The sequence below is a fragment of the Podarcis vaucheri genome, assembly GCF_965113315.1.
Source record: "Podarcis vaucheri genome assembly, chromosome: 16".
Classification (NCBI taxonomy): domain Eukaryota; kingdom Metazoa; phylum Chordata; class Lepidosauria; order Squamata; family Lacertidae; genus Podarcis; species Podarcis vaucheri.
The window spans coordinates 28,353,987-28,367,378 of record NC_138754.1 but is presented as its reverse complement, the minus strand read 5'-3'; positions in this window follow the sequence as shown (position 1 = coordinate 28,367,378).

Genomic DNA, 13,392 nt, shown 5'->3' with positions numbered 1-13,392 from the left:
CTAATCTACAAAGAGCTTCCTTTAAGTTTGTTCACTCTCTTTTTGTGGCCTGCAGTGGTGGGATCTGTGTAGATTACGCTGCCTGTATGGCCAAGCACAGCTAGCTATAGCAAATCTACCTCTGACTTGAAAACAGCTGCAAGCACAAAGCATAGAAAGTTCTCTTTAAGCATTCACATCTCACTGCTCTTTGGAGGAAGAGAAAGGGTTTCTGTAACCCTTCCCCATTAGTTTGTATCAATGTGGAACATGCTAGCACTGCTATACCATCTGCAACAGTAATAAACAGCCTCATCTCCAACCTGGACGTTGGTGATGGTTAAATAACCAATGGTCCCAGAGCGGGAAGCAGTAAATCGATCGGGGATCCCTTCTCCCCTGCTGCAACGCTCACAGTGGACATAGCGAGGGGCCTGTCCTGGTCTCTGTTGATACCAAAAAACGTAGTTGCCACTGCTGTCACTGGTAGTACAGGAGAGTTTGACTGTCTGTCCCAGGGCCACCGATTGTGAGGCAGGCTGAATCGCATCTGACTGTGAAGAGACACCTTTGCAGGGGGAAGCAACAACAGAAAATACAAATATGAGGACCTCTGTTCCTTTTCAGCATTCTCAAATGCCCACAACGCATTATGTTTCTTGGATAGATTCAAATATCTTTGGCTTGGCCTCTGTAACAAGAAATCACCTCCACAGCCTTACCTGAGCAGTAAAGGAAAATAGCAAGGATGAACTGAGAGAGGGCCATGGTGAGTTCTCCAGGGGAGTCTGACTTTCTGAAAGGATCTTGCCCTCTCCTCTCTTAAATACCCCAGAGCTCAAGGCTTTCCCCTTCATGCAAATGTGCTCTGTGCAGAACCCTATCTAGGTGACCTTGCGCCCCTGGCAGAACCATCCAGATTGCAACCCCTAGCCACAGACAAATTACCGGTAGCTCTTCTTCCGCCTCTCCTCCAAACCCCACCCCCTCCACCTATTCAATTCACCCTCTATTAAAAACTTTTCCTTATGAGGCAATATCAATATGTTTATTTATAGACATATTTATGCATCTATTTTAGCTGATTCTGTGCCCTCTCCTCACCTGCACCCCTGGCAGGGGCCCACCTCACCACCCCCTAGTGACAGCCCTGGTTCTGTGGATATCCAATCACCTCACCTAGAGCTACATGTTCCTGCAAAGCATTGTGGGGCAGTCAAACAGAGGAGAATAGAACAGATTTTCATAAAGCATTTTTTAAATAAAATTAAAAAGTAGTGGGTCAGTGACAGGACCGAGCCAGCAGTAAATCACCAGTCAGGAAAGAAGTCAAATGTTGCTTACTTACATAAGTTTCTAAGCTATTGGTAGGAAGAAATGCTAGTTTCAGACTCCAGTTCTGGAGGGAAAGAGGCTTGTTAAAGCCATGGACTGGCCAAGGCACCTGCCAATGGGAGGAGGGACCAGAGCAAAAAGTGGGTGGAGCAATGGCTCTGAATTTTAATTCTGTCTCCTGCGAAAGTGTCTTCACACGTCTCTTTCCATCCTCCCTCCAGACGAGCAAGAGGCATTGTCAAATTTTAGGAACACTTAGAGAAAGGCCCAAATGTGTCTGGCCATTGGCCATGCTGACTGGGGCTGATGGGAGTCCACCCATTTCTGAAAGGCCACCGTTTCCCCACAGCTGCCATATTCAGGTTCACGTTACTGCTTTGCAGAACAGACCTCCATTCTGACATCAGGCACGAATGTCACAGGGTGGTCTGGCATGCCGTGCGCATGCCCTACAGCTTGCACCACTGGCACAAGCATTCCCCATGGCAGGTGAACACATCCGCTGGGCAGTTTTGAGGGGCCTGGCCCCTTCCTTGACAATTATTGGGTTTGCTGCGCCCCCATTGGCGTGTGTCTCTCTAATATTTCACTTTTCCTCAAATGGATCTAAATAGATATAAACTCCCAAGCCTTTCCAAACCTCACTTTAATCCAAAGGAAGGACACAGCTCCATTTCCCCTGCCTCTTTCTCCAGGAAAAATCTGCAATTTACCTCTGAATGGCAGCAAAGGGCAGTCTGATTATCCACGGATTGCTGGTTGTTCCGATTTAGGGTTGAAGAGCAGGTTTTCCGGGGAAAGCAGCAGGGCAAAGGCAACACCAGCCAGACTCCTGTCTAGAAATCAGGAGCAAAGCATAAAAGTCCTTGTAGCTGTGCTTTCCAGAAATTGGACAAGCAGAGATGTGGACAAGCCCTATGCATCTAAAGAAGCCTGGCACTCTGGGTCCGGACGGGATGGAGGCCTGGGTTGGGAGGTCCAGGGTCCTGCTCTGCAGGAGGAGGGGGGTCTTCAACAGTGTTCTACGCAGAAGAAGTTGGACTTGGCAGCTACTGCAGGTACAAAGCCTATTTTCCACGCCACCCAAATCTCCAAGTGGTGAGGAGCTCGAGGGGTTCCAGGCATTTCCCAGGGTTTGTCATTCCTTTTGGAATGAGGCCTATTGGCAATTGTGTTATCTTTATACATATGGGTTATTTATACACACACACACACACACACACACGGCCACTGGAAGTACAGGAGAGTTTCACCATTTGTCCCAGGGTCACAGACTCAGAGGCAGGCTGAGTCGGATCTGACTGTGAAGAGACACCTTTGTAGGGGGAAGCAACAACAGAAAAAACAAAGATGAGAACCTCAATTCATTTTCAGCATTCACAAACACCCACAAAGCACCATGTTTCTAGGATAGATTCAAATATCTTTGGCTTGGCCTCTTGAACAAGAGATCACCTCCACAGCCTTACCTGAACAGTAAACGAAAATAGCAAGGATAAATTGAGGGAGGGCCATGGTGAGCTCTCCAGGGGAGTTTGCCTCTCTGAGTGGATCTTGCCCTCTCCTCTCTTAAATTTCCCAGATCTGAAGGCTTTCCCCTTCATGCAAATGTGTTCTGTGGATAACCAAATGCCACTCCTAGAACATCATGTTCCTGCAGAGCATTGCAGGACAGTCAAACAGAGGAGAATAGGACAGATTTTCTTTTTTTAAAAAAAATGAAAAATAGGAGTGGGTTAGTGATGGGAGTGAGTCAGCAGTAAATCACCAGTCAGGAGAGATGAAAAATGTTACTTAGTTACGAAAGGTAAAGATTTCTAAGCTATTGGTGAGAAAAAATGCTAGTTTCAGAATCTGTTCTGGTATGGGGGATGGGAAGAGGCTGGTTAAAGCCATGGACTGGGTTCCGGAGGCGGCGCAAAACAGCAATGGCAGTCCTCTTCGGTCTCTGAAGAGGGGCTCCGCAGAAAAGGGTCGTCTGCTGCGGCACAGCGACGACCCACTAAGAAAAACCACGGGCAGAGTGAGCCCGTGGCCGTGGGACTCGGTGGGCACCTGGAGTGACCCCCAAAACAAAGAAGGGACCCCGTAAGGGGCTCCGGAAGTGTGGAGGGGAAGCGGTGCTGTGAGTTCATCGCTCTTTCTGCGGGAGTGAAGCCGCACGGCTGCTGCTGATGAGCGCCGACCTTTCTTCCTGAACTATTGGATTCTAAATTACCTACTCGTGAGTAAGGACCACTCTTATTGGGATTATAAATTTTGAATTCGGCTGAAAGCGGGGGACGAGAAACAGGAAGTCCGTCTCCCGGCTGCGCTTAAAGATCAAAGGCAAAGAAACTGACAAGCTGGAGGCAATTTAAAAGGATTACAAATTTGGAACTATCGTGCGCTGGTGGAACTGGTATGTAAAAGGGAAAAGGCAAGTCTTTTCTTTTATTGTGTTGGATTTTAATTGGGACTCTCCTCCCCTTTATGGATTATAAAAATTTAAGATACCAAATATCGGACTGACAGGAGAAAAGAGAACTGTCATTGCGGAAACTGTAACTAAAATAGAAATTGCTACAGTTGAGTGTTGTTGGAAGATACAACTAAGGAACTGTAACTTGCACCTTTTAGATGAGACTTTGTGGCAACTTGGGAAGTGCTCTGCAAGCTAAAAAAGTTTGAAGGACTATTGTTAGACTGTTTGGGACTGCAGGGACTTTAATGGTGGACAAACTTCTTTCTTTCTTTCCTGAACTGTAACACTCCCCCTAGTGGAACTTTGGATTTATAAGAGCCTGGGAACAAACTTTATTTTGACTCTCTGCTGTTCTGTTATTTACATTTGGGAACTGTCTTTCCCATGGGATAATAGGCAATTTGACCTTGACTCATAGACAGGTGTGGAATGAGTGGCCCACCGAAAACAAGATCTGCAAAAACGAAAGCAAGGCAAGCTCAACTTGTGCAAACAACTTTGACTACTCAGTCACGTAGATCATCCGTCCCAGCTGTACTAAGGGAAGTTGAACAGCCAACAACAGAGGATATGGCTGCAGGAGGATCTGATACCCTCTTAAAAGAAATGTTAGAACAATTTGCAATTTTAAACAAGAAAGTGGACGACCGGACGGCAAAAATTGACCTAGCCACATCCTCTATTACAAAACTGTCTGAACAAGTTGCACAAAACACACAAGCAATTGGAAATCTTAAAGAAGCAACTTCTGAGAATCGGAAACTGGCTGAGGCAGCCAATTTAAAGGCAGATCAAGCAAATCAGAAAGTTGAGGCCATAAAAGGGGAGGTAAGGCCACTACATAAGCACATCAGTGACCAACAGGCCTATCTGTCTATGGTGGAATTGAGAAATCGGGAAAATAATTTGAGATTAAGATCTATCCCAGAGCTTGAGAAAGAAGATTTGATTGGCTATCTGACAGCAGAATTTTCTAAGTTCTGGGGTATAGAAGCAGATAAGGACTTTAAAATAACAACCGTGTTTAGATTGGGAAGAGCAGTAAGGAGAGACAGACCCAGAGATTGTTTGATCATTTTGAGATCCAAACAGGAGAGAGACAAAATATTGGACCTTCATTTCAAGAAATCGCTTGATATTCAAGATAAAAGGGTGGAAATTTACAAGGATATACCAAAACAACTTTTGGACCTTAGAGCCGTATATACTGATCTAGCAAGACTACTGAGAGGCAACGGGATACCCTACAGGTGGGAGTTTCCCCAAGGTTTATCTTTTAACTACAAAGGAAAGAAAGTTAAGATTAAAACAACAGAGGACAACCAGAAGTTCCTGCACGACCACGGAGAGGATCTGCAGAAGGGAATAGCAGTTCCTTGGCCACAGCCACAACCTGGAATAGAACCAACACCTTCTCCCTCGGGCCCGGACGAAAAGAAGGACACCCCATAAAGAGGACAACAGACTGATTCAGGATGTCTCTGCAGCTGTACAGTTGGAATATTCATGGAGCAAATTCCCCGGAAAAAAGGAAAAAGATCTTCCATATCTTGAAAAAAGAACAATTGGACATTATTTGCTTGCAGGAAACACATGTGACTAGACTCCATAGGAAAGTTTTAATTAATAAAAGATTGGGCCAAGAATTTATTTCATCAGATAGAGTTAAAAAGAGAGGCGTGGTGATATATGCAAAGGAGAACTTGTCACTGAAATTTCTGTTTAAAGATGAGCAAGGAAGAATTTTGGCAATTGAAATACAAACTCAAGGAGAAAAATTTTTGATATTAGGAATTTATGCACCAAATGAGGGGAAGTCGGAATTTTATAAGAAGCTACATGAGACATTGCTGGACTTTCTGGATTATACTAACATCATTATGATGGGAGACATGAATGGGGTGGTCTCTACTTATATGGATAAGTCACAAAATCAAAATCTAACTAAAGATGGCAGACTACCAAAAACTTTTTTCGAACTAACTGACAATATGGATTTGATTGATATTTGGAGGACAAGAAACCCCCTAGGTAAAGAAGGAACATTCTTTTCTGAGGCCCACCTGTCATGGACAAGAATCGACCAAATATGGACAACTAGAGGGCTGGCACCTAAGATCAGAAGAGTGGAAATCTGTCCAAAGACATGCTCCGACCATAACGCGTTGAAAATGGAATTGAGACTTACTCCAGCTGGTTCCTTCAGATGGAAAATGAATGACACCCTACTAAGAGATCAAGAGATTGTAAAGAAGGCCCAAAAAACTTTAAAGGACTACTTTGAAATTAACTTGAACACCTCAGTGGAAAAGAGAGTAATCTGGGACGCAAGTAAAGCTGTAATGAGAGGGTTTCTGATACAACAGAATACGATCAAGAAAAAACTTTGGAATGGGAAAAAAGATAAGATTTTAGAGAAGATAAGAGATGGAGAGAAAAAATTGAGACTAAAACCAAAATCAAAAGAGATTTCAAGAGAGATTAAATTTCACCAAACACAATATATGAAATTGATAAACCAAGAAGTGGAATGGAAAATTAAACAAATGAAACAAAGATCATTTGAATCGGCAAACAAATGTGGAAAACTGCTAGCATGGCAGTTGAAAAAGAGACAAAAACTGAACTTTGTTACCAATTTAGAGGTTGAAGGGAGAAATATTCAGAAACCAGATGAAATTAGAAAGTGTTTCCAGAAATATTTAAAAAAACTGTACACGCAAGGACCTGAGGAAGTATTAGAGATAGATCAATTTTTGAAAGTTAATGGCCTACCAAAATTATCTCAGGAGAAGAGATCAATCCTGAACTACAGAATAACATTACAGGAAATCGAGGGTGCCATTCAGAATATGCAACTAGGCAAATCCCCAGGCCCAGATGGACTTACCTCCAAGTATTACAAGACATTGAAAGACTATTTGACACAACCACTAATGGAGGTTTGCAATCAGATTATGGAGGGAAGGAGGGCACCAGAAACATGGAAAGAAGCTTTCATCACATTGATACCTAAATTGGAAACTGAAAAGGCTCAGCTTAAGAATTACCGTCCCATCTCACTCCTAAACGTGGATTATAAAATTTTTGCGGACATTTTGGCAAATAGACTTAAAAAGGTTTTAAATGAAGTAATCCATAAGGACCAGGCAGGCTTTCTCCCAGGCAGACATTTGTTTGAGAATACCAGGAACATTATTGATATTCTGGAACTGTTGCAAACCAATATTAACACTAAAGCAGTGTTAATTGACGCGGAGAAGGCCTTTGACAATATCTCTTGGAAGTTCATGAAAAAGAACCTGGAAGGGATGGGAGTGGGACGGGGGTTTGAAAATGGTTTAGAAGCAATTTATTCAGAACAAAAAGCTAAGTTGATAGTGAACAATGTGGTGACAGATGAGTTTAAAATTGAAAAAGGAAAACGGCAGGGGTGCCCCCTTTCCCCTTTGTTATTTATCTCAGTCCTGGAGGTGCTTTTGAATATGATTAGGGAGGACCAGCTGGTTCAAGGAATACGGGTCGGAGTGAAACAATACAAACGGAAGGCTTTTGCAGATGACTTGGTGTTAACACTACAGGAGCCAGAATCTAGTACAAAAAGAGTCTTAGAACTGATTCATGATTTTGGTCGGGTGGCGGGTTTTAAGTTGAATAAACAAAAAACTAAAGTTTTGGGGGAAAACTTGACACCTTTAGAAACGGATGGGTTTCAGAAGGAAACAGAGTTAAATGTGGTTTAAAAAGTGAAATACCTGGGGGTCAACTTGTCTTCCAAAAATTTGAACCTATTTAAAGATAACTATGAAAAATGTTGGTCAGAAGTTAAAAAGGATTTAGAAATTTGGTCAAGACTGAAACTTTCCTTGTTGGGCCGAATAGCAGCTATAAAAATGGATGTTTTGCCAAAGATGTTGTTTTTGTTCCAAACCCTACAGATCGTGGACAGAGTGGAATGTTTTGGAAAGTGGCAGAAGGATATTTCGAAGTTTGTTTGGCAGGGCAAAAAGCCCCGAATAAAGTTTAAAATATTAACTGATGCAAAAGAAAGAGGGGGGTTTGCCCTGCCAGACTTAAGGTTATATTATGAAGCTGCAGCCTTCTGCTGGATGAAAGATTGGTTGCTTTTAGAGAACACGGATGTCCTAGATCTGGAAGGGTTTAACAACTCGTTAGGATGGCATGCATATTTGTGGTACGACAAGGTAAAGACTCACAAAATGTTTAAAAACCATATTGTCAGGAAAGCAATATTTATGGTCTGGACAAAATATAAAGACTTACTAGAAAGTAAGACCCCGAGGTGGTTATCACCAGTGGAGGCTAAGGCCAGGAAAAAACCCAATATGGAGGCCGGCTGGCTGAAATATGGGAAAATAGCAGAAAAAAATGGAGAAAATTGGAGATTACAGAGCTATGAAAAACTAAAGAGTAAGGTGCAAGATTGGTTTCATTATGCTCAAATTCAGGAGGTGTTTAAGATGGATAAAAAAATAGGATTCCAGGTGGAAAAATTGAAACTAGAGACAGAATTGTTAGAACCAAAGACTAAGTTATTATCAAGAATGTATAACTTGCTGCTTAAATGGAACACTCAGGATGAGACAGTTAAATCAGCCATGATAAAATGGGCTCAAGACATTGGGTACAACATTATGTTTGAAGACTGGGAAAAGTTATGGACCACCGGTATGAAATTTACGGCATGTAATGCCTTGAAAGAAAATATTATGAAAATGATATACAGGTGGTACATGACCCCAGTCAAGCTTGCTAAGATATATCACTTGTCTGACAATAAATGTTGGAAATGTAAGGAGGCTGAAGGGACATTCTTTCACCTATGGTGGACTTGTCCAAAGTGAAGGCCTTCTGGGAAATGATTTATAATGAGTTTAAAAAGGTGTTTAAGTACACCTTTCCTAAGAAACCAGAGGCCTTTCTCTTGGGCATAGTCGGCCAAAAGGTGTTAAAGAAGGACAGAACGTTTTTTATGTATGCAACTACTGCAGCAAGAATCCTTATCGCAAAACATTGGAAGACTCAAGATTTACCCACACTGGAAGAGTGGCAAACGCAATTGATGGACTATATGGAATTGGCCGAGATGACTGCCAGGATCCGAGATTTGGGAGAAGAAGCAATGGAGGAAGACTGGAAAAAATTTAAGGACTATCTGCAAAAATTTTATAAGTTATATGAATTATAAGAACTCGCATGATTTGGAAAGGTTAGCCCCAGTAATGAGAGTGGATGTTATATGAAACAAAGCAATATTAATGAAAGGACCAATGTTTAAATGTTTAAAACAAGATTATATTTATGTTTAGAGTAAATTGATAATAAGTAATTTAAACTTAAAACATAATGATTTGAAAGTACAAAAGAAACGCATGAAACAAGGTTATAATTTGCTGATATTTTTATTGTCAAGAATGCACGGTGAGGGAGATGTGGGGAAGTCCGGTAGAAGACAGAAAGAAGCTTTGAAAGGATCTATTTTTCCTTTTTATCTTTCTTTCTTGTTGTTCTTGTTTCTTTGTATATCTGACTGTTTATCTTTATCTGGAAAAACACAATAAAATTTTTTTAAAAAAAGAAGCCATGGACTGGGCAGGGCACCTGCCAATGGTAGGAGAGACCAGAGGAAAAAGTGGGTGGAGCTAGAGTTCTAAATTTTATTTCTCTCTACTGCGGAAGTGTCTTCACACATCTCTTTCTATCCTCCCTCCAGACAAGCAAGAGGCAGCATCAGAGTTTAGCAACACCTTGGAGAAAGGCCCAAATGTGTGTGGCCATTCGCCATGCTGACTGGGGCTGATGGGGGTCCAAGCGTTTCTGTCAGGCCACCGTTTCTCCTCACCTGCTGTATTAAGGATCACATTACTGTACTGCAGAACATATTGGGACAGAGAACATTTCCAATGAGACGCTCTCTGCAGCCTGCTTCTAAGGAGCAGAGATTGTGAACAAAAGGCACGTGACCTGCAGCAGGGACAAGATCCAAGGGAAATTCCCAAGCGGTAGGGATGGTGACAGCCGCTTCCTACTGTCTGGCAAAGTATGATGTGGGAAATAGCATCTCTGCCATCAAGGGCGCCCCCTTGTCCCTGCGATTGACAGGCCCAGGACTGCACAAACTCAGTTCTGACATCACCTACGAATGTCATGGCGTGTGCTGATATGTTGTGCACATGCCCTGCAGCTTGCAAAAGTGACGCAAGCATGCCTAGCAGTGGGTGCGCACATCCTCTGGGGTTCTTTGTGGGGCCTGGCCCCTCCTTGACAATATATTTTAGGCAGCCCACTCCACAATTGGCATGCCTGTCTGTAATATTTCACATCTCCTAAAAAGAACCTAAATGGATATAAACTCACAAGCCTTTCCAAAACGAAAACTTTGATCCAAATGGAAGGGCACCACTCCCTTTCCCCTGCTTATTTCCCCAGGGAAAACCTGCAATTTACTGCTGAATGGCAGCAAACGGTAGTCGGACTCTCCACGGATTGTGGGTTGTTTTGATTGAGGGTTGAAGAGGGTTGAAGAGGGGAAAGGAGCAGGGCAAAGGCAAAACCAGTCAGACTCATGTCTAGAATCATGGGAAAAGCATAAAAGTCCTTGTAGCTGCTGCAGACGGGATGGAGGGCTGGGTTGGAAGGCCCAAGGTCCTGCAGTACCGGCGGGGGCTTCAAATGTGCTATTTTTCTCTTATAAGTTCTATGCAAAAGAAGCTAGACTTGACAGCAACTGCAGGTACAAAGCCTATGTTTGCACGCCACCCCAATCTCCAAGTGGTGGGAGGTTCCAGTGGTTCCAAGTGTTTCCCAGGGTTCATCTTTCCATTCGGAATGAGGCCCATTGGAGATTGTGGTGTCTTTATGATAGGTATTTTATATACACATATATACAACCTGCAGGGACACGGGTGGCGCTGTGGGTTAAACCACAGAGCCTAGGACTTGCCAATCAGAAGGTCGGTGGTTTGAATCCCCGTGATGGGGTGAGCTCCCATTGCTTGGTCCGTGCTCCTGCAAACCTAGCAGTTAGAAAGCACGTCAAAGTGCAAGTGAATAAATAGGTACTGCTCCGGCAGGAAGGTAAACGGCGTTTCCATACGCTGCTCTGTTTCGCCAGAAGCGGCTTAGTCATGCCGGCCACATGACCCGGAAGCTGTTCGCTGGCTCCCTTGGCGAATAAAGCGAGATGAGTGCCGCAACCCAAGAGTCGGCCACGACTGGACCTAATGGCCAGGGGTCCTTTTACATTTATATACAACCTGAGCCTGTAATAATAGTAATCATAATGATAATACTTAGTAAATAATAATGATATTATAATATGCTCAGTGAAGACAAACCTAGCAATCCACAGGTGACATTTATGCTATAGCTCACAATTCCTTAAACAGACTCCTATTTTGCAATGATATGAAGTCTGCAGCCTGACTTTCCCAAAGCAGCTCTTACATCCACGAGGAAGGGCTAACTTGAGGGTGTCATGGGCTGGCAGCTCCAAGGTCCTGCTGTGAGGAAGGTGGTGGGAATTCAGAGTTTTCTGTCTCTTCTGGTTCCATCCAGAGAAGGATGGACTTGACAACAGATGTAGACACAGATTAGATGAAGTTGGTTTTCAGTATTCACATCTCACTACTCTTTGGTGGAAGAGGAAAGGTTTTTGTCACACTTCCCCATTACGTTGCATCACTGTGGAACGCATTAATACTGCTATACCATCTGCAACAGTAATAAACTGCCTCGTCTCCAGCCTGGACGTTGGTGATGGTTAAATAGCCACTGTTCCCAGAGCGAGAAGCCATGAATCGATCCGGGATCCCTTCTCCCCTGCTGCCACCCTCACGCTGCACAAATCGAGGGACCTGCCCTGATCTCTGTTGCAACCAGCGAACGTAGTCTCCAGTATCACTAGTTGTGCAGGAGAGTTTGATGGTTTGACCCGGCACCACAGACTCAGAGGCAGGCTGAGTGCAAATTGTCTGGCAGGTGACACCTGTTTAAAAAAATATGGAGAAAGGGGAACATTTTTAGTGCTCTCAAATAAAAGAAAACGATAAATGTAGTTAGCTTTTGGTTGGCCAATGGAAAATGAGATCTTCTCCCCAGCTTTACCTGAGCAGTAAATAAAAAGAGCAAGGAGAAAGAGAAAGGAAGACATGATGGTGAGATCTGCAGGGGAGTTTGAACTTCTGGAGGAAACTTCCTCACTCCTCTCTTAAAACCCCCAGAGCTGAAGGGTTCCCCCTTCATGCAAATATCTTCTGAAATCATCTATTGCTTCTATTGGGATTTGGAGATCCTGCAGAGCATTATGGGACATTTAATCAAAGGGGGCAATGGCAGATTTGTATAAAGGAGATTTCTCAAAGAAGCAGGACTGGCCCTTAGTTCAGCCAGGATGGGATGACACAGTCATGAAGCAACTGTTTGCAGTAAAACATCTATCAGGAAGGGTCCTGGGAACCCTGCTTTTTATAGAGTGGAACATCTCATTTGGGACCATTCCTTTCTCTTTTTAAATTTTTTTTTATTCCAAATTATAACAAGACATATTATCCAAAACATATCATCCTTCCCCCCCCCCATTTTTCCTCCCTCCCCCCTCCCACACAAAACCCAATAACCCACCCACCCCACCCCCTAACTTCAGTTCCAGTCTTTGGTTTCTCTAAGAATGCTTTTTTCTGCATGTTACAAAGTTGTATAGATCCTCAAACTATTTAGCTGATTATTATCAATAAAAGGTTTGTGAATGTTTATTCAAAACCTGCCAGGGAGTCCAGTTCACTTTGTTGCGTCCTCAGATACTTTGTAAAGGGTTCCCATTCATCCTTAAAGTCACAGTTATCCTTGTCCCATAGCTTGTATGTCAGTTTTGCGAGCTCTGCATAGTCCATCCATTTTTCTTGCCATGATTCTTTAGTTGGCGTAATGGGGACCATTCCTAACATGGGCTGGAGGGACAGAGGACTGTGTAGGAATGAAAATAGCTCAAATGTGCTCTTTGGATATCCAATCGCCACTCCTAGAGCTTCATGTTCTTGCAAAGCATTGTGGGATATTCAAATAGAGGAGAATAGGACAGATTTTCATAAAGGGCATTCTTTTCATAACATGGGCTGGATAGACAGAGGACTGTGTAGAAAGGGGGAAAGCTCATAATTCTTAGAAACTCTTAGAAAGTTCAATCTGTCATTGTATTTTAACTTTTCTTGTTTTAAAGTAAGGTTGTGAATTTAACTTCATTTTCTTGTCTTATCTTTCTGTAACCTGCATTGAGGCTTTTTAATACAATCAAGTGGTGTAGAAATATTATGAAATAAATATGTTATACAAATGACCGAGAAGTTCAAAAGAGCCTTATTAAGGGGAAGAATACCAATTTGTCAGTGCTGAACAAACCAAGCTGCACACTATGGGCAGACTACTCTACGTCCTCCTGCACAGAATGGGCCAACTGGTCCACCTGCTCTTTGCATGCTTCTATTGTTCTTGCTGCCTGTGGCTGATGGGAATTGGAGTCCAACAACTTCTTAAAGGCCAGAGTTTCCCTACCCCCCACTGTACAAAACTATTGAGCTTTAAATTATTGCATAAAA